A 27,019-nucleotide genomic window follows, 5' to 3' on the forward strand; every position below is an offset into this window, starting at 1 on the left:
CCTACCAGGCTCCTCCATCCATGGGATTTTCCAGGCAAGAATACTGGAGTGGATCGTCATTTCCTTCTCCAGGGGATCTTCCCAACCCAGGGATCGAACCTGGGTCTCCTGCATTGCAGGCAGACGCTTTACCATCTGAGCCACCAGGGAAGCCAAACAAGAGGGAAAGATGTTCTCAACGACAAACAGCTGGACAAATAGCTTGACTCTCCAGTTCTGCAACATCAGCCATAGGTCAAAAATCACAAAACACAAGTGGACACTTTAAAAAACTGATTTGAGCTTGCCAACAACTCGACAAAGAAATGAATATGCCAGCAAACCAGATTTTCTGCCTTTTTCCTGATCTCTATCATATGTTTGGGAATCTTGTGATAGGACAACCCCCCTCCCCACCCCCACCACACACACAAACTGCCAAAATGTTATCTTTAAAATTTTAAAATATTACTCTCATACAGATATGGACTAAATGCATGTAAAAGACTTACTTAATTCATTGGTAAGGGAACCAGACAAGTGGTAAAGCTGGTTCAAAATGCATTTGAGGCAAAGTGCATTTAAAGGCAATGAAGAAAAGAAAAAAAAAAAGATTGCCAGGTAGATACAAAATTGTTTTATAAAGTGCAATAAAGGTATAATCTTTGGAGTTATTTTTTTCTGCACAAAAATCATTTAATTTCTATAAGATAAAAATCTGATAGTCACAGTTTAACTTCATAGCATCTGAACCCTAATTAACAGTAAATGGTATGACAAAGGTACAGTCCCATGGAGAATTAAATATTCCCTTCATGGGTCTATCAGACAATGATTCAGTATAACAGTGAAACAGGACAAGCAACCTTCCTTTTTCCTCATTTTGCAATTTTTTAACTTTGTGAGTATGATATTCTCTTGTAGTTGGCCCCAGGGAACTTACACAGAAATGTAGATTTCCACTCTCAGGAAGGGAAGGTCTCTCTAATTCATTCAACAAAAATATTTGACATGTATTTTGTGCTAGACACTGTACTGGGCCCAAGAGTATAGCAATAAGCAAATCATTGCAAAATATCTCATGGTCCTTACATTCTAGTAGTTTCCCTGGTGGCTCAGACAGTAAAAAAAAAAAATCCACCTGCAATGAGGGAGACATGGCTTTGATCCCTGGGTTGGGAAGATCCCCTGGAGGAGGGCAGTAGGAGGAGACAGATTATAAGCAACAGGTGTCTACATGTTAGGTGGAGACTGTTGGGGTGTTGAGATGTGTGACAGTGTCAAATGATGGAAAGTGCTAAGAATCAAGCAAGAAGTGGGAAAGGGGAATGTTACCATTTTTAGGAAACACTCATAGAAGTGACACTTGAGTGGATATAAAGGGAGCGAGGAGGACTGGTGCCAAGGTTGGGCACAGGGAGATGATGGAGTTTGTATTGTGCTCCCTCGGAGAGAAGGATGTGAAGAGGGAAACTTCTAACAGTCAGGTATGGACTTAGATGCCATTTCAGAACTTTGGCGTTATTGCATGTAACCATTGGGTGGTCAAATACTGTGCAATAATCATGCATAATAACCATTGTATGGTTCTAAAAGTTTGGCCTTTACCATGGCTGATAAATTTGGGGCTCAGTTTTTGAATCATAGATTATATTTGGTTAATTTTTAATGATAAAGACATTTAAGTGATAAAATAATTATTATATTCCTTTAAGGATTTTTAAAAATGATATAATGTCATAGATGCTATTCCACCTCCTGCTTTAAGCTCTTTTGGGAGAGAAAAAAAAATGCTACATCATGTTTTAGTCTTTTCTTTTCCTTTATAAGCCTGTCTGGAAAGTGCCTGTCATTGATTTTGATCTGAAAAACTCTATCTTTTTTCCGTAACTTAATTTCATTTCTACAAAAGAAAAGTACCACTTATAATATTGTATATGTCATGCAGAGAAGAGTAGAAATATTAATTGCCAGTGCTTCAGTCTAATTTGTGCATCTCTCAGAAATGTCAGTAATAGGCAGCATGCACTTCTGAGGATGGTGAGTCAGCAGAACAGAGAGCGCTTAAATAGAAACAACCCAAGCATGTGATAAAAGGTACTCAAGGGTGATTGGCAACCTTGGTAGGATGGTGCACCAGTTAACTTGATAATATGAAGACACCCAGAAGACTGTATTACCTTGGAAATACTAATGGAACCAAGTAGTCTTAAAACAGGCCCTTTATGTCATTAAGGATGATTTTTTTCAGCACTACCACATCACAGGCTCTGCAGTATTTTGGTAGTAACAGATCTGAATCAGCAATGCAAGGGGAATTTCAATTTTGGTTAAAATTCCTGCTTGACCATAACTTCTTCTCTTTTCAAATCAAGTTGAGTCAAGTTATTTGTGTATGTACACAGTTAGAAACTCTGTGGGCAGCTACTGCCTTCATAGGTGTACTGGCAAAGTTTGCAGATATGAATAACAGCACTGTCTCTGAATCTCATGCCACTCATGGACACTGATCATGACAGTAACTGCTACTGAGTTGCCATGTGCACAGCACCAGACACTGTAAGAAGTGCTATGTAGATGTGCTCTTATCTAATCCTCTCAGCAACTTTAGGACTAAATCTTAAAGATAAATCTGTTACTCAGAAAATTAAAATAGTTTGTCCAAAACTATGTGGCTTTGTGTAAGTCCTAAGCTTGGGGTTTGAATTTTCTTTCTACCATGCTAGTTACTCTGCCCTCAGATAATCTTTTCAGTTTTTCATTAGAACCATAATAAGCAAATGGAAATGTTTAAAATTCTTCATGTATTACAATCTTAGGTTAAAGTGCCAAATAAGGTCACACATGGAAAGAAACTTTAGTGTAGATTGAAAAATGAGGACTTTTTTACTTTTATAGCTCTGTCCCACTTAGAATCACTTTTCATCTAGTAAGGAAAAAAAAGCAATTTCATGAAGTGCTAATTATAATCAACTTGCATCTGTATAAGGACCTTAAGCCCTCCTCTTGCATATTCCATTATATAATTCCCCCCTTTCTAGGCCTGACAGCACTGAAAAGATTTATACCTGGACTTGTAGTTTGATATACCGGTGAAAACATATGATGTTTTTTCCAATTTCAAATTTCTTCTCTTTTCCTGAATATTAGTTTATAGAAGGGCCTTGCTATATACTGCGATACATATCAAATTCAACTAAAAATCAGAGTAAATCTCAGGTTCTTTCTGCATGTGAGAGAAGTCTGCTTCTTCTGTTGATTTTTTCCTAATAGGGTTACAGATTTCAGTAATTTTTTAATTGAGGGGAAGAGATCAAATATCTTATTTCTTAGCTTTTCTTTTCATAATCCAGATATGCTATAGAGGCTACTGGAATGGTTTTTACCACTCAGCACAAATGTTATAGCTTGATGCAGTTGTTTTTGCTAAAGTATAATGGCCTTTACTGCCCTAAAACCACTTCACTAAGGTTCAGAGAGGAAGCTTTTTCCCCCCAGAAACAACTTTAAAAGGCACTCTGTGATTTCAGTGGTTAGGGGCCAGGTTAGTTCCCAGAAGACATAAATGGAAACAGCTTTTCCAGAAGCACAAGTCTCCATTCTAAGGAGTCCTGGCATTGTTACTTAGGTAGACTCAGACTTACTACTTCTTATGTTGTGAGAGATACCAGCTCGATGGTAGTACCTCTTTCTATGTGGGCCCTATGCCTAGAAGATGCATCAGTCAGGATTCCTTGTAAAACTGACAGCACACCCATATAGGGTAACTGAGGAAGATTTAATGAAGGGTCTCATTTCCAGTGTGTAACTAGGATTAGGAAATCCATAAAGGATGGTGAAGGCAGTCAATAGGAGGGGTATTTACTTGTGCCATGGCCTGTGGGGGCAAAGGGAAGGAAGTGACTATTAGAACCTGGAGCAATATAGCTATAAGAAAAGTCCCTGAGGAGGAGCTGTGGCCTCAGCAGAGCAACCTCCGCCAGCTGTGACCTGGGAGCAGGGAGCTGGGGAAGTAAGTACCTGGTCCCTGTTCTGCTAGCGTGTTCTGACCCCTTATTGGTGCTTCCCCTTGGCTGGGTCTAAATGGAAGCCAGATTAAAGCCTTGGGTGAAACAACTAGGTTAGTGGATTAAAAATGGATATGTGACTTCAAGGATGGCTGTTCATTCATCCATTTATTCAAGGAAATATGTATGTCTGTTGTTTTGTTTTTCCTGGTTACCTTTTGGCACACTGATGATGAGCACTGGCATTACAAAGACACAACCTTGCTTTCTTGAAGCTTACCATTTTATAAAGGAAGGCAGATAATCAGACAATTAACCAACAATGAAGTTACAGCATAGTGCTTACAGCAGAAGTTTAAGCAAAGTGCAACTGAATCGCAATTAAAAAGAGGTGTCAACTGTCAGTTCTCCAAAAAGACCTGTTGACTAAGCAACGTTTAGTTTGGTGAAAGTGAAAGTCGCTCAGTTGTGTTCGACTCTTTGTGACCCCATGGACTATACAGTCCATGGAATTCTCCAGGCCAGAATACTGGAGTGGGTAGCCTTTCCCTTCTCCAGGGGATCTTCCCAGCCCAGGGATCAAACCCAAATAAAATGAGTTTATTAAACATAGCCAAACTATCAGTGTCCAGAGTTTTTGATATAATAGTTTCGGGTTGGTAAGCACACAGTGAGTTGATGAGTGAGTCTTGATGAGCACTCTGTCTTGATATGTAAACTACTTGAATTGACTCATTGTTTTATCTTATAGGAACAAATATTTCCTGGAGGAAAGAGCAAAGTTATTTTTGCTTCTGAATATTTTTTAACATAGGAAAAAGAAAATATTTTTGGTTCCAGGACTATTTAACAAAGACAGTAAATTAATTCAATTTCAGTATCAGAATCGAGAAAGAAAGTAACATTTATTAAACACCAGTTATTAACCAGGTAATACTGCATGCTTTAGTCTTCACTCTAGCCCTTAAGAGTTAAGTGGTATTATTAGTTGACTCATTGCAAATGACCCTGATGCTAGGAAAGCTTGAGGGCAGGAGGAAAAGGGGGCAACAGAGGTTGAGATAGTTGGCATCACTGACTCAGTGGACATGAGTCTGAACGAACTACGGGAGGTAGAGAAGGACAGGGAAGCCTGGCGTGCTGCAGTCCATGGGGTCACAGAGAGTTGGACACAGCTTAGCAACTGAACAACAGCATTCCTGTTTTATAGATGAGGACAGTGAGACTCAATTACCCAAGGTCACAGAGCAACTGAGAGTGCCAGGAATTTACTTTCCTGTGGGAGTGGAGAGTTGGGGAAAGATAATAAAAGGAGAGAATATTCTAGATGACCTCAAAGATACATAAGATTGCAACAATTGGGGAAGAGAAGATGGATAGGAATGGGGAGAATGAATTCAGGGAAAGGAAACAGTATGAATTGTCTTCACCCCAAGGTGTCACAGTGCCTAACACGTTTTAGGGAAGGCCTGCAGGTTTGTGGAAGATTGGTAAGAGGCATGAGGAACCCATGTAATTAGAATTAGGGCTCATGAAGAGAAACACTTTTCTTCATCTCCTTCTGTTGCTTTTGTTAAATAGGGACTTTTACCAGCATGTCCACCTTCTCAGGACTGGATTGAGGATGTAGCTTAAACTTGAACTTCCCAAGTCCTCAAAGCAAGGGGTCACTAAGCTGGTTAGTGAGATGGGGTGAAGTTCCCTGTGCTTTGTGGGCTCGTGTCTTAAATCTCACTCTCTCGCTGAAAACGGTGGCCTGCCTTCTCTCCTGCCTTTGCTGCATCAGCTGCTTATTTTTCTATCCCCAGCTTGGAACAATGGTTGTATCATGTTAAATGTATACCTTCCATGATAAACATTGATTCAATGAGTGATTAAGTAAATATATGGAATGAAACATAACCATTTTGGGGAGTATTATTGGAAACAAGAATGGTTGTGAATAATTTTGTTCATTCCAAACATACCTGTTTTCTTATTCCTGTAGACTTCAGAGGACTTGAAGAGATTTCTTGGTTTTCTATTTTTGTTTCTTTTTTTTTTTTTTAAAGCATGAGTTTGTGATACTCTTTCATTGTTAACCTGAACGGATGTCACTGTTGGCTTGTTCCAGAGTGGATTACAGGCAACTAAAAGTAAGCTAGGTGTCAGAAATGATTGCATTTGAAAATTATCCTGGTTCTTCCCCTGAGTCATGGAATAAAGATCTCGCTCCTTGAAGTATCTTTTTAACCCTCCTCCTTTTTCTTTCCTTTTCCTTCCCCTTTTATGTGGCAGATACAGAGAGACGTTCACAGGCATTCTGCCTCTGTTCTGTCTGTCTCTCTTCCACACACACACACACACACACACAAACACACTTGGGCAGGTCATTGATAGAGAGCATCTTCTAGAAGCTGAAGCTAGTTCTCTGCTTTCAAAGTGATGAGTCTCGTTGAGGCTAAACAGGGGCTGGAAGAGGTTTGAGTTTGCAGGGTAGTGGTCTTGTGTTTGGGGCTACACTTTACCTTGACCAATTGAACATCTTTGACCCTTTCTTACATCCGTTTGTTTTCCCCTGTCTGGTGGGATAACAGATCTGAATGTTCATAAAACATAGCTGTTCATTTTCAAAGTAATTAGTTTATGTTCCAGGCATAACTAAAATTCGATCAGATAATTGCTGGTTGACAGCATGTATACCCAAAGGTGATTTAGTCTGGTTTATCTTTTATTTTCAAGAACTAGTCATTTGAATATAAACCTTCGTAGAATGTTTAAGCCACCAGCATGATTCTTCACTAAAGTTCCAAATAAACGATGTCTCTCTGATGTTTGTATATGGCAGAACCAATACAATATTGTAAAGTTTAAAAATAAAATTTAAAAAATAAAAAATAAAATAAATAAAACTGAAAAACCAGTAAAAAAAAAAAAAAAAAGCAGTAAAAAATGAACCGCAGGTGATTACCTGGTCAGTTTTACCACATTGGGATGAATTGTTCTAAAATTAGTTTTATATCAGTCCTTAGGAAGATAAATTTAATTCTTCTTCTCCCAAATGTGTCTTAATATCTTTATAATCCTAATTCAAGTTTTTCATCACAGGAAGATAAATATATAGTATGTATCTTTTTCTTTTTTTTTTAAACAAACCTACATTTTAAAAATCCATTTTAAATGAATTAAAATTTGCAACTATGTAAGTAATTTGAACAACAATTTTGTTATTTTGTTTACCAAAGCAGATGGAAACAGTTAATTGTGAATACACTGGGAAATGAGCCATTTCCAATTCAGACAGGTAATCATAGATATTTGGGAAAGATGTTTGCCAAACCGTGATAAAAGGATAGTACCAATCACCAAGCATCATTTTTACTTAACTAAGGCAATAAAATTATGTTTTCTGACATAAATTTATACAGAACCAGCATATCTTCATTTGGCCTTAAGCTGTGTTAGGCACAACTATTATCCATGTGGGTTTTATAGGTATTTTCAGGCTACTTTTATTTTTCCTATTTTATAGAGGAGAAACCAAGATGCTCATCTGTTATTTTCTTCTCGATCTTGTTTCTGAAGAGTCAGACTCACAATTTGAATTTAATGGGACTCTCTACCTCCTATTGTGAAGAAAGGTTTTCTAAAGAAATAAATTAATTCTAAAGAATTCAATTCATAAATTAAAATCTGTGAAATTTCTGAAATCAATTAAACTGGAACCTTAAGTGTTGAATAGGGCTTAGTGAGTTAATGGCTTCTTGTGACATATTAACTTGAAAGAAAAGTACTCAAAATGTACAACATAATTAGAAATTAGTGTTTTATCCAGTTTGGGGAGTTTTAGAAAATCCTAAATGAAAAACCTTCCACTGCACAGTGAAATATTGTTTGCTGTAGATATAAATATGGGTAGAAATATATTTGTTTACTATATTGAGTTTTACATATTTTAAAGCTTTATTTATTTGAGGTATAGTTGAAATATTAGTTTCAGGTGTACAATATAGTGATTCCACATTTTTCAAGGTTATAGTCCATTTCAAATCATTATAAAATGTGGGGTATATTTCTTGTGCTGTGCAATTTATTCTTGTAGCTTATTTATTTTATACATGATAGTTTGTCCCTCTTAATTCCCTACCACTAGTTTGTTCTCTCTCTGAGTCTATTTCTGTTTTGTTACATTCATTCATTTTATTTTTTAGATTCTACAAATAAGTGATCATGTAGAGTATTTGTCTTTCTCTGTCTGACTTATTTCACTAAGCACAATACCCTCTAGGTATTTTTGATGGAAAAGCATTTTCTTTTTTCCTTTTTTTTTTAAATTTATGTATTTTTTTGAGGCTAATTACTTTACAATATTGTATTGGTTTTGCCATACATTCTGTCATTAAAAATATTTATTTTTAATTATGTTACTCTATTTTTGTTTTTTTGAAAATGTGCATGTAAAATTACAAAAATTTAAAACTACACAAAAATAAAAAACAAGGCTTCTTTCTGCTACATTTCAAAATTCTCAGCTCCCCTTCTAGAGTTAATGACTATAATAAATGGTCTATCATTTAACAAAATTTTATGCATATATAAGTGTCTATCCACATTGTTTTCTTTTTTTTTTTTTTTAACACATTGTTTTCTTTAAACACAAACTATTAACATGCTATACAAACTTACCCTTACCTTGATTCTTTTGTTTAACCATTTATCTGAGAGATTGTTCCATATTGTCTTGTAAATTTTGTTTTGGGCTACTTTTATTTTTGCAAGATAAAAATCTTATTTTTTATCTTTTTTTAGACAGCTACAAAATATTCTCTTGTATGAAAGAACCCTAATTTATCTAATGTGTCTTCAGTTTAACAATCACCTCAGATAAATGAACAAGAAGACTTTCATATTTTTTTTCTTTCTCTTTCTTACTTTTTCATGTGTTGAGGCTTGGCTTGTCCTGACACTTGCATCACCCCTCTGCTCTACTATGCCTCAGCAAACAGTTTATATGACATGTGGTTTACTTTTCCACATTCCCACAATCTCAAATTCTGTTTGCAAGCTTACTTTGACAATGAATCGAGGATTTGGGATCTTTGTGATAATCTGTTGAAAACTAAGTTGAGGTTCGTCAGTCCAGGAGTCTTGACCCGCTGTGTCATTTAAGTTATTTTCATTCTGTCAGCCCTGCCCAAGAGGAATTCAATATTTTCCCATGACAGTCTCTGTCTGGATAAATAATCTAATCCACACAGTTGTTAATAAAATTGCTTATTTATTGTATTGATGAACTTTGTCAGAGTCAAAATATAAATATCAGTAAGTGAATGCTCAAGTTATGAAAAAGCACTGTAACCTATTCTTCAGTTAAGCAAAACGCATTAAATATCTGCAGTGTTACTGGTAATAGGCTAGGTATGGAGGTGCAAAGACCTCCTAGGTGGTGTTAATGGTAAAGAACCCGCCTGCCAGTGCAGAAGACATAAGAGATATGTGTTCAGTCCCTGGGTAGGGAAGATCCACTGGAGGAGGGAAGAATTCATGCCTGGAGAATCCCATGGACAGAGGAGCCTCGTGGGCTACAATCCATACGGTCTCAAAGAGTCAGACAAGACTGAAGCAACTTAGCACACACCCATGCATAGAGAAACAAAGATAAATGGAGTATGGTTTTTGCCCTCAAAGGGCTTGCATTGGATTTCAGCAATAGATATAAAAAGAGACAATGTCTTTTCAAAGGTGGAGGCTTGATTTTTGCATCATGCTATTTTCCATGTATTGAAAGCTTGCATACATCAAAAAACTGTGTTAAAACAAGGTAACTGGGGTCTACTTGGATTATTTCAACCACTTCAATGACTATAACCCTCTAGCTCAGACCTAACCTATGGGTAGTGACCTTGAATGTTACAAGTACACTATGAAGCATGCTATCTTATTTGTCTCTCTGTCTCTCTTTTTGGGCTGTGCCAGGTTGTTTGTGGGATCCCTGACCAGGTATCAAACCCAGGCCCTGGCAGTTAAAGCAACAATTTCTAACAACTAGACACCCAGGGAATGGCCTGAAGCATGGTATCTTAGAAATCACAGAGCAGAGAGGATCACAGACCACAGGATTTATTAAATAAACTTAACACACACAATAATATCAAGAGTAAAGAGATAGAGTAAGTAAACGTTCTTAGATTAGGGTACAAGCAGATGGAAAGACCATCGTATCTAAGACCTGGAGTTCACAAGGCTCACGTATCCTCTTTTCCTCTCTGTCTCTCTTTGCCACTGTTGTCCTCCCTGCTCATAGTATGCTTGTGAGGACCAGAGTTGATGATTGAGGTGGAACTTCACAGGTAGTACTCCTGGGCCATGTATATACTTGTTTTATTAGAGACACTCAAGACCAAGGACATCTGGACATCACAGTGAATTGTCAGCCTGCTAAATAGCCATGGGTCTTATGTGTGATTACAAATAGGTGTAGAGTACTCGAGTCATCTGGGGTAGAGTGCAAATGGGGCCAGAATGACATACTAGATGTCACCAATGGATGACCAAATTTGAGGGTGACATAGTATTCATCCTGAAGTTGGCATGATTTGGTCTTTTCATTCCTTTCCACCTCCAAACGATCTTGTTTATTCTATCATGGTTTTTATTAATCAGTTGTTGGCATGTCTTACAGGTTGCTAACTTGCCGTGTATTTTAACATAGCACATGAGTTCTACCTATGTCTCATGAGAAACTTGCTTACTTATTACCTGCTTGCTTATTATGTACATATAACATAGCCTATAAGTTTTACCTATTTTTTATAATTTATATGAACTATATTTAACATTTCTTACGGGTTCAGACCCTCCCATTTGTTTTCTTATCTTCTATAGTACAATTGAATATTCTCCAACAATATGGGAAATGCACATTTTGAGACTTTGTTCTTGAATTCCAATCTCATTTTGTATATGGGTTTTGAGACTCAAGTTCAATAGTTCCAAATTGGACTCATCATCTTTCACTATAAATGCTTCCTTGAATATTCTACAGTGATTGTTGACATGAATTCTCACCTTAGTCTTAAAATTCTCTTTACGTCTTCCCTCTCTTTACCAGAATCAACAAAGAATTTGCTTTTACCCTAAAATTATCTCTTTTATCTTCTATTTCTGATGTTCCTAGGCTTTTCAACTTGCTGACAGCTTTATTTTTCTGCAATACAAGCTGATTCGTAGCTACTTGTTCAACCTTCTCCCATCTCAATCCCTCCCCCAGTATTACTTGCAATTTTTCCTAAATACCATGCATATTCATACATATGAGTATTAGCATATAAAATAGTAAAAAAAATTGAAATAATTATAAATTCACAGGAAGTTGGATAACTGACATAGGTCTTATTTATGTATGCTTCATCTATTTTGCCCCAGGTACCTGTTTTTTCTATGTTTGGGATATCACTCCTTCCCTTAACTGATTGACATATTAACATTTTAACCAACCTTCTTTTAATACCCAGCTTCAAAGTCATAAAGCTTTCCAAACTTCACCCCACTGTTGCTGAATTAATCTACTTCTTCCTTAGTGCTGAGTTTTTCCCACATGGCATCATAACTATCTTCTCTGAGAATCCATAACATCTTTGAGAACAAGGACTGTGTTTTATTCATCTTGGAAATCACAGGATGTAGCTCAAAGCTTGGCACATATTAAGTCCCCAAGGCTTCAGTGATACGTGAACCGTGAACTTCCAGATGTTCAAGCAGAGGAACCAGAGATCAAATTGCCAACATCCAATGGATCATCGAAAAAGCAAGAGAGTTCCAGAAAAACATCTATTTCTGCTTTATTGACTATGCCAAACCCATTGGCTGTGTGGATCACAATAAATTGTGGAAAATTCTGGAAGAGATGGGAATCCCACACCACCTGACCTGCCTCTTGAGAAACCTGTATGCAGGTCAGGAAGCAACAGTTAGAACTGGACATGGAAGAACAGACTGGTTCCAAATAGGAAAAGGAGTACGTCAAGGCTGTATATTGTCACCTTGCTTATTTAACTTATATGCAGAGTACATCATGAGAGACGCTGGGCTGGAGGAAGCACAAGCTGGAATCAAGATTGCCGGGAGAAGTATCAATAACCTCAGATATGCAGATGACACCACCCTTATGGCAGAAAGTGAAGAAGAATTAAAGAGCCTCTTGATGAAAGTGAAAGAGGAGAGTGAAAAAGTTGGCTTAAAGCTCAACATTCAGAAAACTAAGATCATGGCATCCAGTCCCATCATTTCATGGCAAATAGATGGGGGAACAGTGGGAACAAAGTCAGACTTTATTTTTTTGGGCTCCAAAATCACTGCAGATGGTGACTGCAGCCATGAAATTAAAAGACATTTACTCCTTGGAAGGAAAGTTATGACCAAACAAGGCAGCATATTAAAAAGCAGAGACATTACTTTGCCAACAAAGGTCCATTTAGTCAAGGCTATGGTTTTCCAGTGGTCGTGTATGAGTGTGAGAGTTGGACTATAAAGAAAGCTGAGCACCGAAGAATTGATGCTTTTGAACTGTGGTGTTGGAGAAGACTCTTGAGAGTCCCTTGGACTGCAAGGAGATCCACACTGTCCATCCTAAAGGAGATCAGTCCTGGCTGTTCATTGGAAAGACTGTTGTTGAAGCTGAGACACCAGTACTTTGGCCACCTGATGCGAAGAGCTGACTCATTTGAAAAGACCCTGATGCTGGGAAAGATTGAGGGCAGGAGGAGAAGGGGATGACAGAGGATGAGATGGCTGGATGGCATCACTGACTCAATGGATATGAGTTTGGGTAGGTAAGCTCTGGGAGTTGGTGATGGACAGGGAGGCCTGGCATGCTACAGTTATGGGGTCACAAAGAGTTGGACATGACTGAACTACTGAACTGAATAAAAATATTGTGAATTTGCTAGAAATTATATTTTATTTCAAGAAAACAGGATGTAAAAGTACAATTGTACAAAGCAGATGCATTTAGTAGGTGGTGTTTTAGTAAGTGTTAGTCCCTTAGTTGTGTTTGACTCTCTGGGACCCTATGGATTGTAGCATACCAGGTTCCTCTGTGTGGAATTCTCCAGGCAAAAATATTGGAGTAGGTAGTCATTCCCTTCTCCAGGAGATCTTCCTGACCCAAGTTTGAACCTGAGTTTCCCACATGGCAAGCAGATTCTTTACTGTCTGAGCTGCTAAGGGATGTTATTGCAGATTCCTTTCAATATGATATTTCCTGGAAAATTTTAAATATAATTCAGTTTCCAAAAAAAAAATTACTATTATGTTCATGAGTACATCTATTGAATAGTATGTGATAAATGTTGAAGAAGTATGCAAGTAAAAAATCCCAGCCTAAATTTTGGAACCAGTTTTATTCTCTGTCCTTCCTTTCTGTTACAAAGATGTAGTAATAACATCACTTCTGGGATCAGGGATTCTTACTTTCTGCTCTGTTGACTCCTGTCTCATTCTCTGGGAGAAAAGTTGCATGTGATCTGAATGTGTGTTGACTTCTCCAGGCTCTGCGTGTGAATGAAGAGGCCACATGAACATGGTGACCTGTCCCTCCTCAGAGTCTCCTAAGCTTTGTCTCACTAGTGGCCTTGATCAAGACTTCGAATCTTCTCCCTCTCTAGCTACCCCAGCAGTTTAGCTGAGGGAAGCTGCTGACTACAGTGGCTGCATCTGGCAACCCATTTGCTGTGCTGGGGTGGTGGGCACTTTCTGGCTGCTGTTCATCCTTATCCTATAGCTTCCATTGCTGCACAAAGGTTGTGACAGAAACAGTAATGCACACCCATCACGCGCACCAAAAGTGTTTGTATGAACAGCTTTTAAAAAGGCATTATGTTGACATTGCAGTTAAGATTGTGATGGCAGGAAAATGAGGAAGAAAGTGAAAACAAGACTGCGATATAGATAGAGGAAATAGGTAAATGTGGTACTTCTCATATGCGTGCTCACTTCCTTAGCTATCGCTGATGAAAATCTTGCCAAACAACACACCACCCGCCCTGGCTGGCTTCACCACGTCTTAGCACCTGGTCATATCTCTGAACTCTGTTGGAGTCATATTCTCTCCCTTGTTAACAATATAAACTCAAATTTATATCCAGCGTCTCATAAGTTTCTTCATAAAAAAAACATTTTCTTCCCTTTCTGAGGAAGGTTAGACCTAGTCCGTGAGTCTGGTTTAGGCTATCTTGTCCTCTCTATTTTTTGTGTCTTTTCCAACTACACTTTTCCCCGGGGCTCCTGCAAACACTCTTCTCACCTCCGAAAGTGCAAATATGAAAAGCCCTCATGTCAGGCATGGTAGGAAGATCCTGCTGTAGGTTGGTTAAGTTTGAAGTTTAAGGAGGGAGGGTTGTTTTTCCCATAATCGCGATCCCTGTTAATGAACGATGCATGTTCTAAACATTTACCACAGTGTCTTTTGTCTTTGTTCTCTCACTGAATTAAAAATAAAGTATGGATTTTTTTCAAGACAAGTGAAGTTTTTTAATTCACCAGAGGATTAAAAACAGAGAAGAATTGCACTTCATGTCCCCCTGTTGACTTTAGGAGCAACTGGTGTTCGGAAATGATCACACAGGCATGTCTACTTCTGGGCACTGAAATTACTTTTCTCTCTTTTCATTCCCTGACATCTTAGAAGGGAAAACAAGGACTTTTCATCTGTTTTGGGACAAAGAACTGATGGAGTGAGTGACACAGCACTTTTATTCTTGGCAAGACTTGACATCGAAAGAGCAGTGGGAGATAGCTTTCAAGTGGGCCTTAGGAGAAAATTCAAAGGACTGTGTTTCTGCAGGGTCAAGTATCTCTATCCTGAGAAAATCACTCAAAACAACAGGGCTAGAGGCAGTGGGCACTGTCACTCGCACATGCTGTTAGCTGTCACATTCTGTTCTGTTATGCAGAAGACCTTACAAGAATAGTGATTCATCGAATAAAATAGTTCATTAAGATAAAATTAGATGGTCAGGAAAGTAAGTCAGCATTTTAGAACTGTTACAGTAAAAAAGTACTTTGTAATAGGTTTTAGAATTCATGTCCTAAATAGTATTATCTTGATTGTCTGTGGAGGGCATATCAGTTAAGAATCTCATATGTTTTTGCATACAAGCCTTTTTTCCATCAGTACCAAGCTAGTATCCTAGATTGATTATGAAGGTACAACACTAGAAAAGTAAATAATGTAAGGTGCTAAATTTTTGTTCTTTGAATGAGGTTATTTAGGTCAAATTTCATCCTAAGTTTAGTTATTGTATCTCACCTGGGCATCATTCTCTCATTGATTCAAATAATTTTTTAGTCATCTGTTTCTTTCCCAACTTACAACTAATACCACATCTTAACTCTACCTGCAAACATAGTCTTGTCTCTGGAATTAATGAAATTAAAATGAAAAAAAAGCAAGGAGAACAAGAGAATTTGGACATTTTATTTCTGTATTTCTTAATAGATTCCTTAAAGTAAAATCCATATTTCACAGTTAGACAAAATTATTTTTTAATCCCATTGAAATATCCAATACACAATTTACATTTACTGATTGCCAGCGATATGGTAGTAGGTTTCTCAGAAACCCAAAGCTGATAATTGTCTCTGAGGAAGAAAGTACTCTGAGATACTCAAGATCCATAGAGAAACAGTGAAACGTCTTATAAAATTTTCTTCTAGTAGTTATATTAAAAAGGCTAAGAAAATATATTAATTTTAATAATGTATTGAATTCAACATATCTAACATTATTTCCATATATAATCAAAATGTAAAAATGGAGACACTATATTTTATATTTTTTATTATACCAAGTTTTCAATATTTAGTATGTATTTTATACCATCTAAATTTGAACTAGCCACATATCAAGTGTTCAGTAACACTTGAAACCACATGTGGTTAGTGGCTACTATATTAGACAACACACTCAGAGATAGTAAGGGTAATAAAATTGGTACATGTTCTAAATATATGCATAATTATAATTTTAAAACATTTTATACTTCCCACAACCTTGGCTTTTCTTAAAATACATTTTTACAAATTAGATTTTGAAATCTCATAGGTGCTAAGGCATGTTATAGATGATGGGTATATAAAATAAATTTAATTTTAAAATATATTTTTAAAATATGGGTATGATGTATTTTTTGTATTTATGAACACATACCAACTGAATTTCTTTTATTAATTTTGATCTATAGATCCTTTTTTACAAAGTCTTCATTATATTTCAATGGCCTAAAGTTTGACTCAATTTTTCTTATTAAAAATGTATTGAAAGAATGAATTCAAGAACCAAGCATTTTTAGAGCCAGCATTACAAACTTTTCACTGTTAGTTGGATGTCTATTTTGACAGGTGTGGTTTTTATTTGCAGTTAGAAATGCAATCATTTTCTTTCTTTTTATTTGACTGCTGTTGAGATAAATGCAGCATACTCTACTTCATTGGCTTCACTTTTTTTCCATCTGAAATTCTGTTTAAGTCAGATTCACCTTTGAAGACTCACACTGACTCATCTCTAAAATTTCTGCTAAAATAGACCCCTACCATTTTTGGATTTAATGTAAACAGTCTTGTTTTCTTTAAATGTTTTAGATATATTTTCTTTAACAGTGAAAAAAAGTCACTGTTTCTAAGTGTCTTTGAGGTCAGAGAGTGAACTTGAACTTACAGGTAGTGAGACCAGAATGTGGGAGTCAGTCACTAAATTTGGAAGTGAATAGAGCCAACAACCAGAAGATTGTGCCTTATCCCACTGGTTTTCCTTACTTACCTTTGTGATGCACTAATTCTTGTGAAGCAATAATATCTTTTCATGAAAAATGGTCCTGGGATTAAGTGGCACCGAGGTTCGTCTAGTCAAGGCTATGGTTTTTCCTGTGGTCACGTATGGATGTGAGAGTTGGACTGTGAAGAAGGCTGAGTGCCGAAGAATTGATGCTTTTGAACTGTGGTGTTGGAGAAGACTCTTGAGAGTCCCTTGGACTGCAAGGAGATCCAACCAGTCCATTCTGAAGGAGATCAGCCCTGGGATTTCTTTGGAAGGAATGATGCTGAAGCTGAAACTCCAGAACTTTGGCCACCTCATGCGAAGAGTTGACTCATTGGAAAAGACTCTGATGCTGGGAGGGATTGGGGGCAAGAGGAGAAGGGGACGACAGAGGATGAGATGGCTGGATGGCATCACCGACTCGATGGACGTGAGTCTGAGTGAACTCCAGGAGTTGGTGATGGACAGGGAGGCCTGGCGTGCTGCGATTCATGGGGTTGCAAAGAGTCGGACACGACTGAGCGAGTGATCTGATCTGATCTGATCTGAAGTATAATTACTAGGGAGAGGAATGAGGGGAAATAGTTCTTTGACAGAAAATACTGTATCTGGATAAACTGAAAGAAAGATGTTGAATATTAAAACATAGATGTGACAAACTGCCATACGGAAATAAGAAAAAGTGGTATCTGAAATTAGTTCACTTAGAGTTCGTGTGGCTAACGTCTTTCAAGACAGGGGCCATCAAACTTTTTCTGTAAAAGTCCAGATAGTAAGTATCTTTGTGGACCATATGGTGTCTGTCAGAATGAATCAGCTCTGCTATTGTAGTTCAGACGGCAGCCTTAGGCAATTACAAATGAACATGGCTGTGTTCCAATAAAACTTTATTTACAAGCAGGTGCTTGGCTGGATTTGACCCATGTAACTCCTGTGTAAGAATATGTTGGGTAGCTGCACTGCAACTTTCACCTTCTTGGATACTTCTTGAAAATATCCACATAATGGATATGGTTTCTCCTGAATCACATTTCCCACAATGAGACACATTTCTTATCCCAAAGTAACTATTTTATAACTTTTATAGTTAGGTTATGAATTTGGCTGCTCTAAGAGAGATCTGAAATTATAGTGGCTTTAAGCAAGATAGAGGATTATTTCTGTCATGAGTAACTTTCCCTAGAAGTGTATAGCTCATATAGTGATTCAGGGTGTCACCTTATCTTCATCCCCATACATGGCTCACCATCACCCAGTCTGCCTTTGGAAGGAAAGGTAAGGCTACAACCCGGAAGTTGGTCACATCACTTCTCCGCAGATCTCACTGGTCAGCACTTAGCCAAACAGCCCCATCTAAAACTGCAAGAAAGGCTGAGAAACAGAGCAGTTATTCTGGCCAGTCATGTGCCCAAATAAACTTCCAGAACTCTTACTACTACAGAAAAGATGAACAACAATGGGGAGGGCATGTAGCTGCAACTAGCTTTTCTGCTTAACTCTTATATTTATAGAACAGTTTAGGGCCTGAAAGGAGATACTTACACTTTAAAGTTATATTTTACTGTAATTCATGTGACAGATTATATGCTGTTGTGTTATTTGAGGATAGAGACTGTCCTAAAGTCTTCAGGCATTTTTTGAAACACAAATGACAGGGTATGTACTATACTTGGTTAAAATATTGTTTACAGCTTATGTAATGGCAACTATCTTGCATATGCTACTTCTTTTCCTGAGTCTATGATACACATTACTAATAAATCTTAGCATTCTTTCCCCTTGAACTCAGACTTGGCCTTGGGCTCCTCTGTATTCTGTTCCAATCAGGTAGAGATGGCATTCCATCAGCAGTTTATTTGTTCTTCTTGCTTAAGGTTACAGCATTCTTCTTTTTGTATCTTTGACACCAATCTTATCTGCAGACAGTGGTGTGACAATAAATAAATGAAATGTTGTTTTTTGTCTTCTTAAGTCAAATCTTCGTCCCTTAAATTTTGTTTAATTTTCATCTTGCTTTTATTTCCAGACTATGCTTTATATTTCATTTTATATAACTAATTTTATTCACACAACCAGAATTGGAATAATTTTATTCAACTTCTTAATTTTTTAAATAGAAAAAACTGAAACTCAAAAAGATGAAAGGACTTACCCATGGGAACACAGCTAGATAGTGCCAGCATTGAAACTAGGTTTCTGAATCCCTACTCTACTACTCTAGTGCTCTCCTTTTGCCAAGATGAAATCAGTAAGTGACAAGAATATTTAAAAGTCAGGAATAATTATAGCACTAATTAGATAAGACTGATCAATATCAGAACTTTAATTTTTCAAGTTTCTATTTCTTGCATCTGTAGGTAAGAACCAACATATTTCATCATTTTTTTATGTAAAAGAATTGGTACCCTAAGCAATCCTTGCTCTAATGTTTGGCTGCTTCTAGAACTTTTCAAATTTTGCAAAATGGATTTGACGTTGTGAAAAGTAGGATTTGAAGATTGCTTTCTAGTACATCCTCATTTTAGTCTATAAAGAATGATGCTGCTGTTCTTTTAATACCTGAAGCATTTCCTGCTTCAGTAAGTAAGGTGCCTTTATGTGAGATTCAAAGAACTGACTTTTGTAGAATATTTTCCAGAGTAATTTATAATAGTGATTTTAAAATTTGTTTTAGTGTATTTTGAACCATGGGTCTATCAGGTTATGTTGCTTCTCATTTTATTCAGATCTTTTCATGCATTCAAAATTGCTTGTATTCTCTCAGGCAAGGCTGTCCACTTCACTTTTCCTTATGTGCTAACAGTTTTTCTCAGCAGGTGTGCTGCTGCACCTGAAAACCCTCATAAACAGGCAGGTGAAGTTATAGTATCTTATTGTTTCAAGGACAGAAAAAAAAAATCAGCAAAAATAAGTTCAAGACAGAGAAATCAATTATAGAGCAAGAAAATCTAACTACAGTGTGCATCTAGGAAAGTATACTTAAAAAAACATATTTTAAAATATGGACTAAATCTTCCCATTTAAACTTTGAGTCCTCTAAGTTCCAAAAATGATGACACTTTTGCATGACAGAGAAAATTAGTCTAGTACAATAGACCAAAAGAAATTTTGATAGATCAAAATATACTAAAAGTAATTCTGAAGAAGTACTTGAAAGCAATAAAACTTCATGAGTATAACCGAAAGACAGAACAAAATTCATTCTGATGGAGCTAATCCTTGAGCTTACCTCATATTCCACACTTTGAGAGCATTGTATATTCAGACACAGAGAGGACAGGAGTCTCCTGCATACTGAAACCATGCTCAGGTAAATCTGGAATGCCTGCTCATCATTTGGACACCTTCCCTGGATGCATGGTATATACTTTTACTTTTTTGCTTCCAAGTTGGCCCAACAAAAAAACCTTTCTCAACAGATAAACAGTGACTTACAAACAGTCCATGTGACCTTTCATATAAGCAATGACTTACAAGCAGACCATGTGGCTGTTTTAGTGGTTCCTTTATTTAGTAAATATTTAATGAGCATTTACTATGAGTTAGATGCCATGGAAACTTATGTTGGAAAAGTCAAAGTTGTAGCCCTCAGAAATTCACCATCTAATATGCAAGATAAATAAATGAACAAATCATTTCTGGACTACACAGCCAGTTACTGTGAAAGCAGGGAGTTTTGCCCAAGTGTCGACAGAGGAGATGGTTGGAAGCCGTCTTTGAGGCTTCAGGGTTCATGAAGTGGAGAGGGTAAGACAAAGAATTCAAGCTGAAAGAAAGATAAAGTAATGGGGGTGCAATATGGCCTTTTGGTTGTTTGGTGTGGCAGGAGTGTAAGGTGAGGGGGAGGGTGTGGCAAGGAATTGCATTTAATAATTTATCAGATATTGAACAACTCTTTCACTTGGGCTCTGTGCAGGGACTCTTTCACAGATATTTTTTAACGTCTTTATTAAGATATAATTCACATACCAGAAAACTTAAAATATTCAATTCAGTGGTTTTTAATATATCCAAGTTATCTGTTAACATACATTTTTTCCTAGTATATGTTAATAATATTTTTTTCTATAACATTAGGTTATTGACTTGAGATCTTTTTAAAAATATATGTGTTTACAGCTATAAATTTCCCTCTGAGTACTGCTTTCTCTGCATCCCATCCATCTTGGTATATTGTATTTTTGTTTTTATTCATACTAAGGTGTGATCAGCAAAGGAACTGCAAAACAATGAGTAATGTAACAAACAGGAAGAAAGGCAGAGTATTTAGGTAGCAACAGGGGTAGGGGGTGATGCTGGAAATGTGAGAGAATTCCTATATGGTTATATCTAGCTTCTCAGAGAAATACAAGTTGAAGTCAACAGTTAAAAGAGTGGGTTGGGAATATTGGAGGTCAGAAAACAGACAAGATGGGCTTCTTGGAGAATGTGGAAAATTTGCTTATAGGAAACATTAGGTTTACTGGGCACTTTTTGGTACCCATTTTGAATTCAAGAGGAGCCCAGTCAGCAACACTGTGCTCATTTTCTGAAGGCCAGGCTCCCAGTCGGTGGAGAGTTCAAGTAGAGTCAGTTGTTTTCCCAGGTGAGTGAATAAAGGATCATAAAGTATCAATAATAATGTGTTAAATGTGCTTCATCACACATATACAGATCCAGACACAGCACACACAGACATGCACCCCCCACACCACACTTATTCACATACATACTACACTGCCATATGCATGCCTACACACTCATACGTATCACACTTATATATATATATACCCTCACCACACTTAGAACTAGCCCACTTAATTTTTGCAATAACTCCCCAACAGCATTTTACTACTATTTTTGAAGAATGTGATGATTAAAGGGTGCTTGTAGTTTCCTCTGTGTGAATCATTCTCCCCAAATCCTTCAAATGTTTTAAACTTGATTACGAAATAAAGTAGAGCCAGTGTTAGGATTCTGTTATGTCCATTTGAACCACTTCTTTGGTGAACTTTGCCTTTGGAATTTTGTCCTCTGACGCCTACTACTCTCCCAACTGTCCTAGGATCTCCTCGTGCAATGAACTATCTCCAGATGCTCCTCTCCACTCATCCACCATCTCTACCCACTCATCAGTGTCCTTAGAATTCAGGCTCTGCTCCTCACTGTCTGTGTGATCAACTTTGTAATATGGGAGCAATAATAATTCATTATGAGGATTCAAAAATAGAATGCAGGGACATAATATGTATTCAAAAAATGCCGGATTGATCCTTCTTTTCTCAGTCTCAATATTTCTTTACCTATTGTACCTGTCCTCATCTTATTTCCTCAAGGATCTTCTTTTAGCTAAGCATTTTTTACTAGTATAATTTAATTCTTTAATTTTTGATGATAGAATTGTAAGTTTATAGTGTTCTTCTGGAAATAATGTCAGAATCTGTGTGTTAGTCACTCAGTTGTGTCCAAATCTTTGGGACCCCATGGACTGTAGCCCACCAGGCTTCTCTGCCCATGGAATTCTCCAGGAAAGAATACTGGAGTGGGTTGCCATTCCCTTCTCCAGGGAATCTTCCTGACCCAGGGATTGAACCCGGGTCTCCTGCATTGCAGACAGATTCTTTACCATCTGATCTACCAGGGAAGTCAGAATCTATGTTGACTCAAATGCAACTTCAGGTGGGCAAAAGCGTTATATATGGGGCATGTGGATTTTTTCACCTGATTCAGATCATGCAGAAGAACTGACTTTGATAATCATGAGTTAAACTGTAACATTGAACACATTTTTTTTTTCTTGCCCTGGTTGTTCACGTACTTCATAAGTAAAATGAATTATTAGGTCTTTCTGAAATATCTTTGAAATATCACAGGTTTGTTCTGTTTCCTAGGATTTTTGACAATGTAGCAGAACAACATTGCAGTATCATAAAAAGGTGTTGTGTGACTGGCATAAACTCAAAGGACATTTCTTTAAAAAGCATCCCCTAGGGAATGAGATTGAGACCATTGCTCTCACTTCACTTTTGGCTCCTGTGACACTGGCTGTCACATCTGCTGTCCAAGTCCCAAGTTGTGAGTCATTTTTGGTCTCTAAGGACAAAGGATTTTAGATAAATGCACCTCTTTGACTAGTCTGTTTTTCCTGCAGTGATTATAATACACTGTTTTATTTTGAAAACAATACTAATAACTAAGGTTAGTCCTGAGTGGGGCAGAAAGTAATAAAATGAATGTATTCCTGCTTTTTAGAAGTTGTAAGATTGAGTACATTAGCTTTTTGTGATCCGTGGCATAAAATTGTCAAGAGGCAAAGCTGAGAATTTGTTTTCACCTTTCACATTTCCCTTTTATTCCTTAGTTCTTAGAAATAGTGACAAAATGTAGTCAGTGACTTTGTGTATATTGGCAAGTGCAATTAATACTACACTTAAACTGATTAATCTGCTCATAATCTATGCAGAATACAACCACCCCCATCGCTGGCATTATAGTCATGTGGTATTATGCATGCAAAGCTATGTTCCTATGGTTTTGATGTTATGGGAAGTAGCAGACTGTTTTCTTAATTCTCATAAGTTGAATTTCCCCCTAAAGACTCATTATGAAAAGGCATGTTGAAACGTGTCATTCCAAGATTGTTCTCACTCGGTGACAGGCAACAAAAGGAGAAAAACGTTTTTGACAATTTCTGAAATGTGATCATTAGAAATCACTCTCTGAAATTAATGAGATGCTAGAGAAAGCCAAGAGCTTAATAGATCATATCGTGTGTGCAACTTGATGAGGGTTTTAAATGGGAATGTGATTATTTGCCAAATGAAAGCAACAGTTTTCATGATCAACTACTTTCTCACTAATTCTGCTTAATGAAAGTTGAGCAGATCTACAATGATAAATATTGAAATGATTAAAAAAATTCTGACCCTGAGGAAATTATATGTAATTAACAACTAAAATTTTAGTTTTACTCACCTAAATAGTCTTCTATTTATTTTATTTTATTTTATTTTTTGAGACGGAATATTTAAAAAATCAGCTAGAAGGTAAATCCTCCCACCCAAACGACTGAGCCTCTCATTTTAGTTCCTTGCTTCTCCCCATCTGTTGACTCTTGGCGTTTCCCTTTGCTGCTTCTGGTCCCCACCTGGCCCCGTCGTGATTCTTCTGTTGAGCGTCTGTCTCCATGGAGACCGACTGCTCACAGGGAGGAGCCCAACACAGCATCCAGCCCTCTACCTCACCGGACCCCCTCGGTGGATCAGCCTCGGTCTGATCGCGGTGTAGAGGAGAGACGTTACCTCATCTTTAGAGGAGCATAAATGTGTTTGGGACCTAAATTCCTCCCTCTGTGTGGGTTCTGAGACGCAGCTCGATAAAGCCCTGAGAGGAGAGCTAGGGCGCCATCTGTTTCCCTCGCATCAGTGTCAGGAGAGCCATGATGATTGTCGGAAGGACGCAAAGAGGAAAAGAAGATGAGAGAGAAAAGAAAATTAAGGATTCTCTGACAAATTTACAGCAGCAACCCAACTGTGCAGGGGAAAGGTTAACTAGAAACTCCGAAAAAAAAAAAAAAAAAAGGAAAGAAAAGCTAACTGTATATACCTCTGTAAAATACACCATTGTTACAAATACAAAAGTACTAAAATTCATTTAAAAAAAATGTGTACCTTAATGGTTAGAGGAACTAGGCCATTAAAGAATGTCAGAAAAATTGCTTATTTTACAGAAAAGGCACACTGGTTTATAGGAAAGCATAAAATCACTGAAATTCTGTTGTTGGGCTGTGTCTTACACTTTGAACATTCAAGCCCTTGTATTAATATTTGTTTCTACCAACAGTAATATTTCTTACACAAGTATATCTGGAAAGTTTTTTTTTTTAAGTAGATTTTTAAACCTGAATAAAAAGCTGTAATTGCCTATGTGATAGATACGTGTTAAAGTTTAAATTAAATACATATGGTAGACATTGAGTGAATGCCACTTATAATTTCAGGGTATCAGAATCACTATGATATTGGAGGCACCAGAACTGAGAGACAAATTCTTTTGTCTTCTAAACAAACTTGTGTAGAAAGACATTATTACCTTCCTGGTGTGCAGTGATGTCTCTGGACACCTGGATGAATCCATGATTTGATTTTCAGTCACTCCATCACACTGGAATTCACTTCCAATTTGCAATTATATCTCTGAATCACTGCTTTTAAATTGGGTATTTTCCTACAGTATAGATCTTTACCTTCTAAATATACAGAAAGAGACATCTATGAAAACAATAGTGAATAACATTTTTTACTTCTTTATGGTTTACGGAGTCTCTAGGAACATACCTGGCTTCAGCTGGATCTTAAAAGAAGGCTGAGAAATGGGAATAGTTATAGTAACCAAGGTTCAGAGAGGTCAAGTGATTTGCCCAAGGTCATATAGCCAGTAAGTGGGAGATCTAAAACCCAGTTCTTTTCACTCCAGTGCCTGTGCAAGCCTACATGCTAATTAACAGTTTGCTAACAGTAAGCCTAGATACTTTTTCTTTAAAGAGTCACTCAGGTGTTAGACTAAATCAGTGTAACAAAACTAGGGAACAAGACAGGATTCTGTCATTCTCTGGGAATGATTCCTCAGTACCTTTGTCTGCTGTGCACTTTTCAGTATAAAGAGAATCCAGCTGTACTCATGCACTGCAAGACATAATACTACCTATGAGTTTTCTAGGAATGAAAATAGAAAATCTCTTTACTTTTAGCACTGTTTCTTTGGTATTTATGCAATACCTGCTGAAAGCAAGTAACCTGAAATAAGTGGGCCTTAAAATCCTAGAATCTAACAAAGCTATTTTTCTCCGTGTTGAAAGGAGTGTGTGTTACTGAGTTAGTCCTGTTTAGATGGGCTCTTGACTCCGCGAGCTCGGAAGCCACGTGGGCTTTTGTGATTCTGTAAGCTATCTTGGGCTAGTCATTCTCATCATCCCTGTGCTCAGTAGTGCCAGATAACAATAAGAAGGCCTGTCCAATCAGCCAGTGACTCATAGAGGTCATTCATCATTTCGTGTTCTCACTGTTAATAATTTAGCAAACGTTAATTAAATATTTTCAGCACCAAGTGTTGTGCTCACTACATATAAGAAAGGATAAAACATTGTTCCTAGCATTAAAGATCTTACAGTCTAGTTAAATTTGCCACCCATATGAACTATAAATTCTGCTACTAATGGGCTGTTTCTGAGATTTTGAAAAAGAGAAGCTGATACACTCGGAAGTCATTTAAACCTGGTTATTTAAAACCATACAAACTGGGGCAAACCTAGGAAAGGGTTCCTATATGTTCACCAAACTGATCGCCACTGCTAGCCCACCTTGTAAAATATGATTGCATCATTTCAGGATGAAGAGTAATGCTGATTATTGGCTAATTTGGGCTCTCTGTGCTTCATTATCAAGTGCTCTTCCTGAGAGCCCTGTATTTCCTGGTTTAAGTGTGGCTGATGACGTACTTGTAACCAGGGGACTCAGTTCAGCCCAAGTGCTTCTCTCGGAGTAACAGGGAGCATGCCAAGTAAACAAGCACTTGGCTGTGCTATGTCTGAAGGAAGGAATGCAAAGATTAATTCACTGGCCCTAATATCTTTAATCCAATGATTCACAAACAAAATGATGCCATTTGAATTTTAGTAACTGTAATGGTACAACAATTATTGACTTTTATTAGTATGTAATTAACCCTGTAGTGTGTCAAGATGACAGTAGTAATTTTCTGTTCACTCAGAGTTGCTCACAGACCTCCATATAACCAGTTGTGTTATTTTCAAGGATATATTCATTCAATACTCTGATGGTCAGTGTCAACATTTGTGATCATATTGACAGCTAACAGTGATAGGTATGCTTATTACATTTCACAGCGTAGTTGTTTTAATCCTCAACGGATTTAAAGTTCTGAGGCAAAGGTGGAGTGTGTGATTGGAGATAGCAATGGAGAGGGTGTGGGGAGAGTTGGGCAGTCCATCAAGCCAGTACTCCCAGGTTCAGGACTCTTTCATCTGACCTGTATGACTGTCATTCCAAAGATGATTTGAATCAACCTACCATGCTTCCTTATATGAAGCCTGTCCTGAATGATGCAGTTACCTCTCTCCATGTCAGGTCTTGTCTATTCCAGGACTGTCCATTGCTGAGTTCGCCAAAGCATTTTTGCAGTCTTCGTCACTGTCATGGCGAATCTTCTATCATGTCCACACGGATACCTGCTCTAGGCCACT

General features: G+C 37.4%; 1 long non-coding RNA gene and 1 other non-coding gene across 19 annotated transcripts in view; one reads left to right on the top strand and one right to left on the bottom strand.

The window, feature by feature from the left end:
* LOC133258319 (uncharacterized) overlaps nucleotides 1-27,019 on the top strand; it is a 594,951-nt gene that overhangs the window by 38,496 nt on the left and 529,436 nt on the right. The gene's annotated exons all lie outside the window — the stretch shown is intronic.
* Nucleotides 79-150, bottom strand: TRNAC-GCA (transfer RNA cysteine (anticodon GCA)). Its single transcript has one exon. It is a non-coding gene; the product is annotated as a tRNA-Cys (tRNA).

Source organism: Bos javanicus, chromosome 12 (genome assembly GCF_032452875.1).
Source record: "Bos javanicus breed banteng chromosome 12, ARS-OSU_banteng_1.0, whole genome shotgun sequence".
In the NCBI taxonomy this organism is placed as follows: Eukaryota; Metazoa; Chordata; class Mammalia; order Artiodactyla; family Bovidae; genus Bos; species Bos javanicus.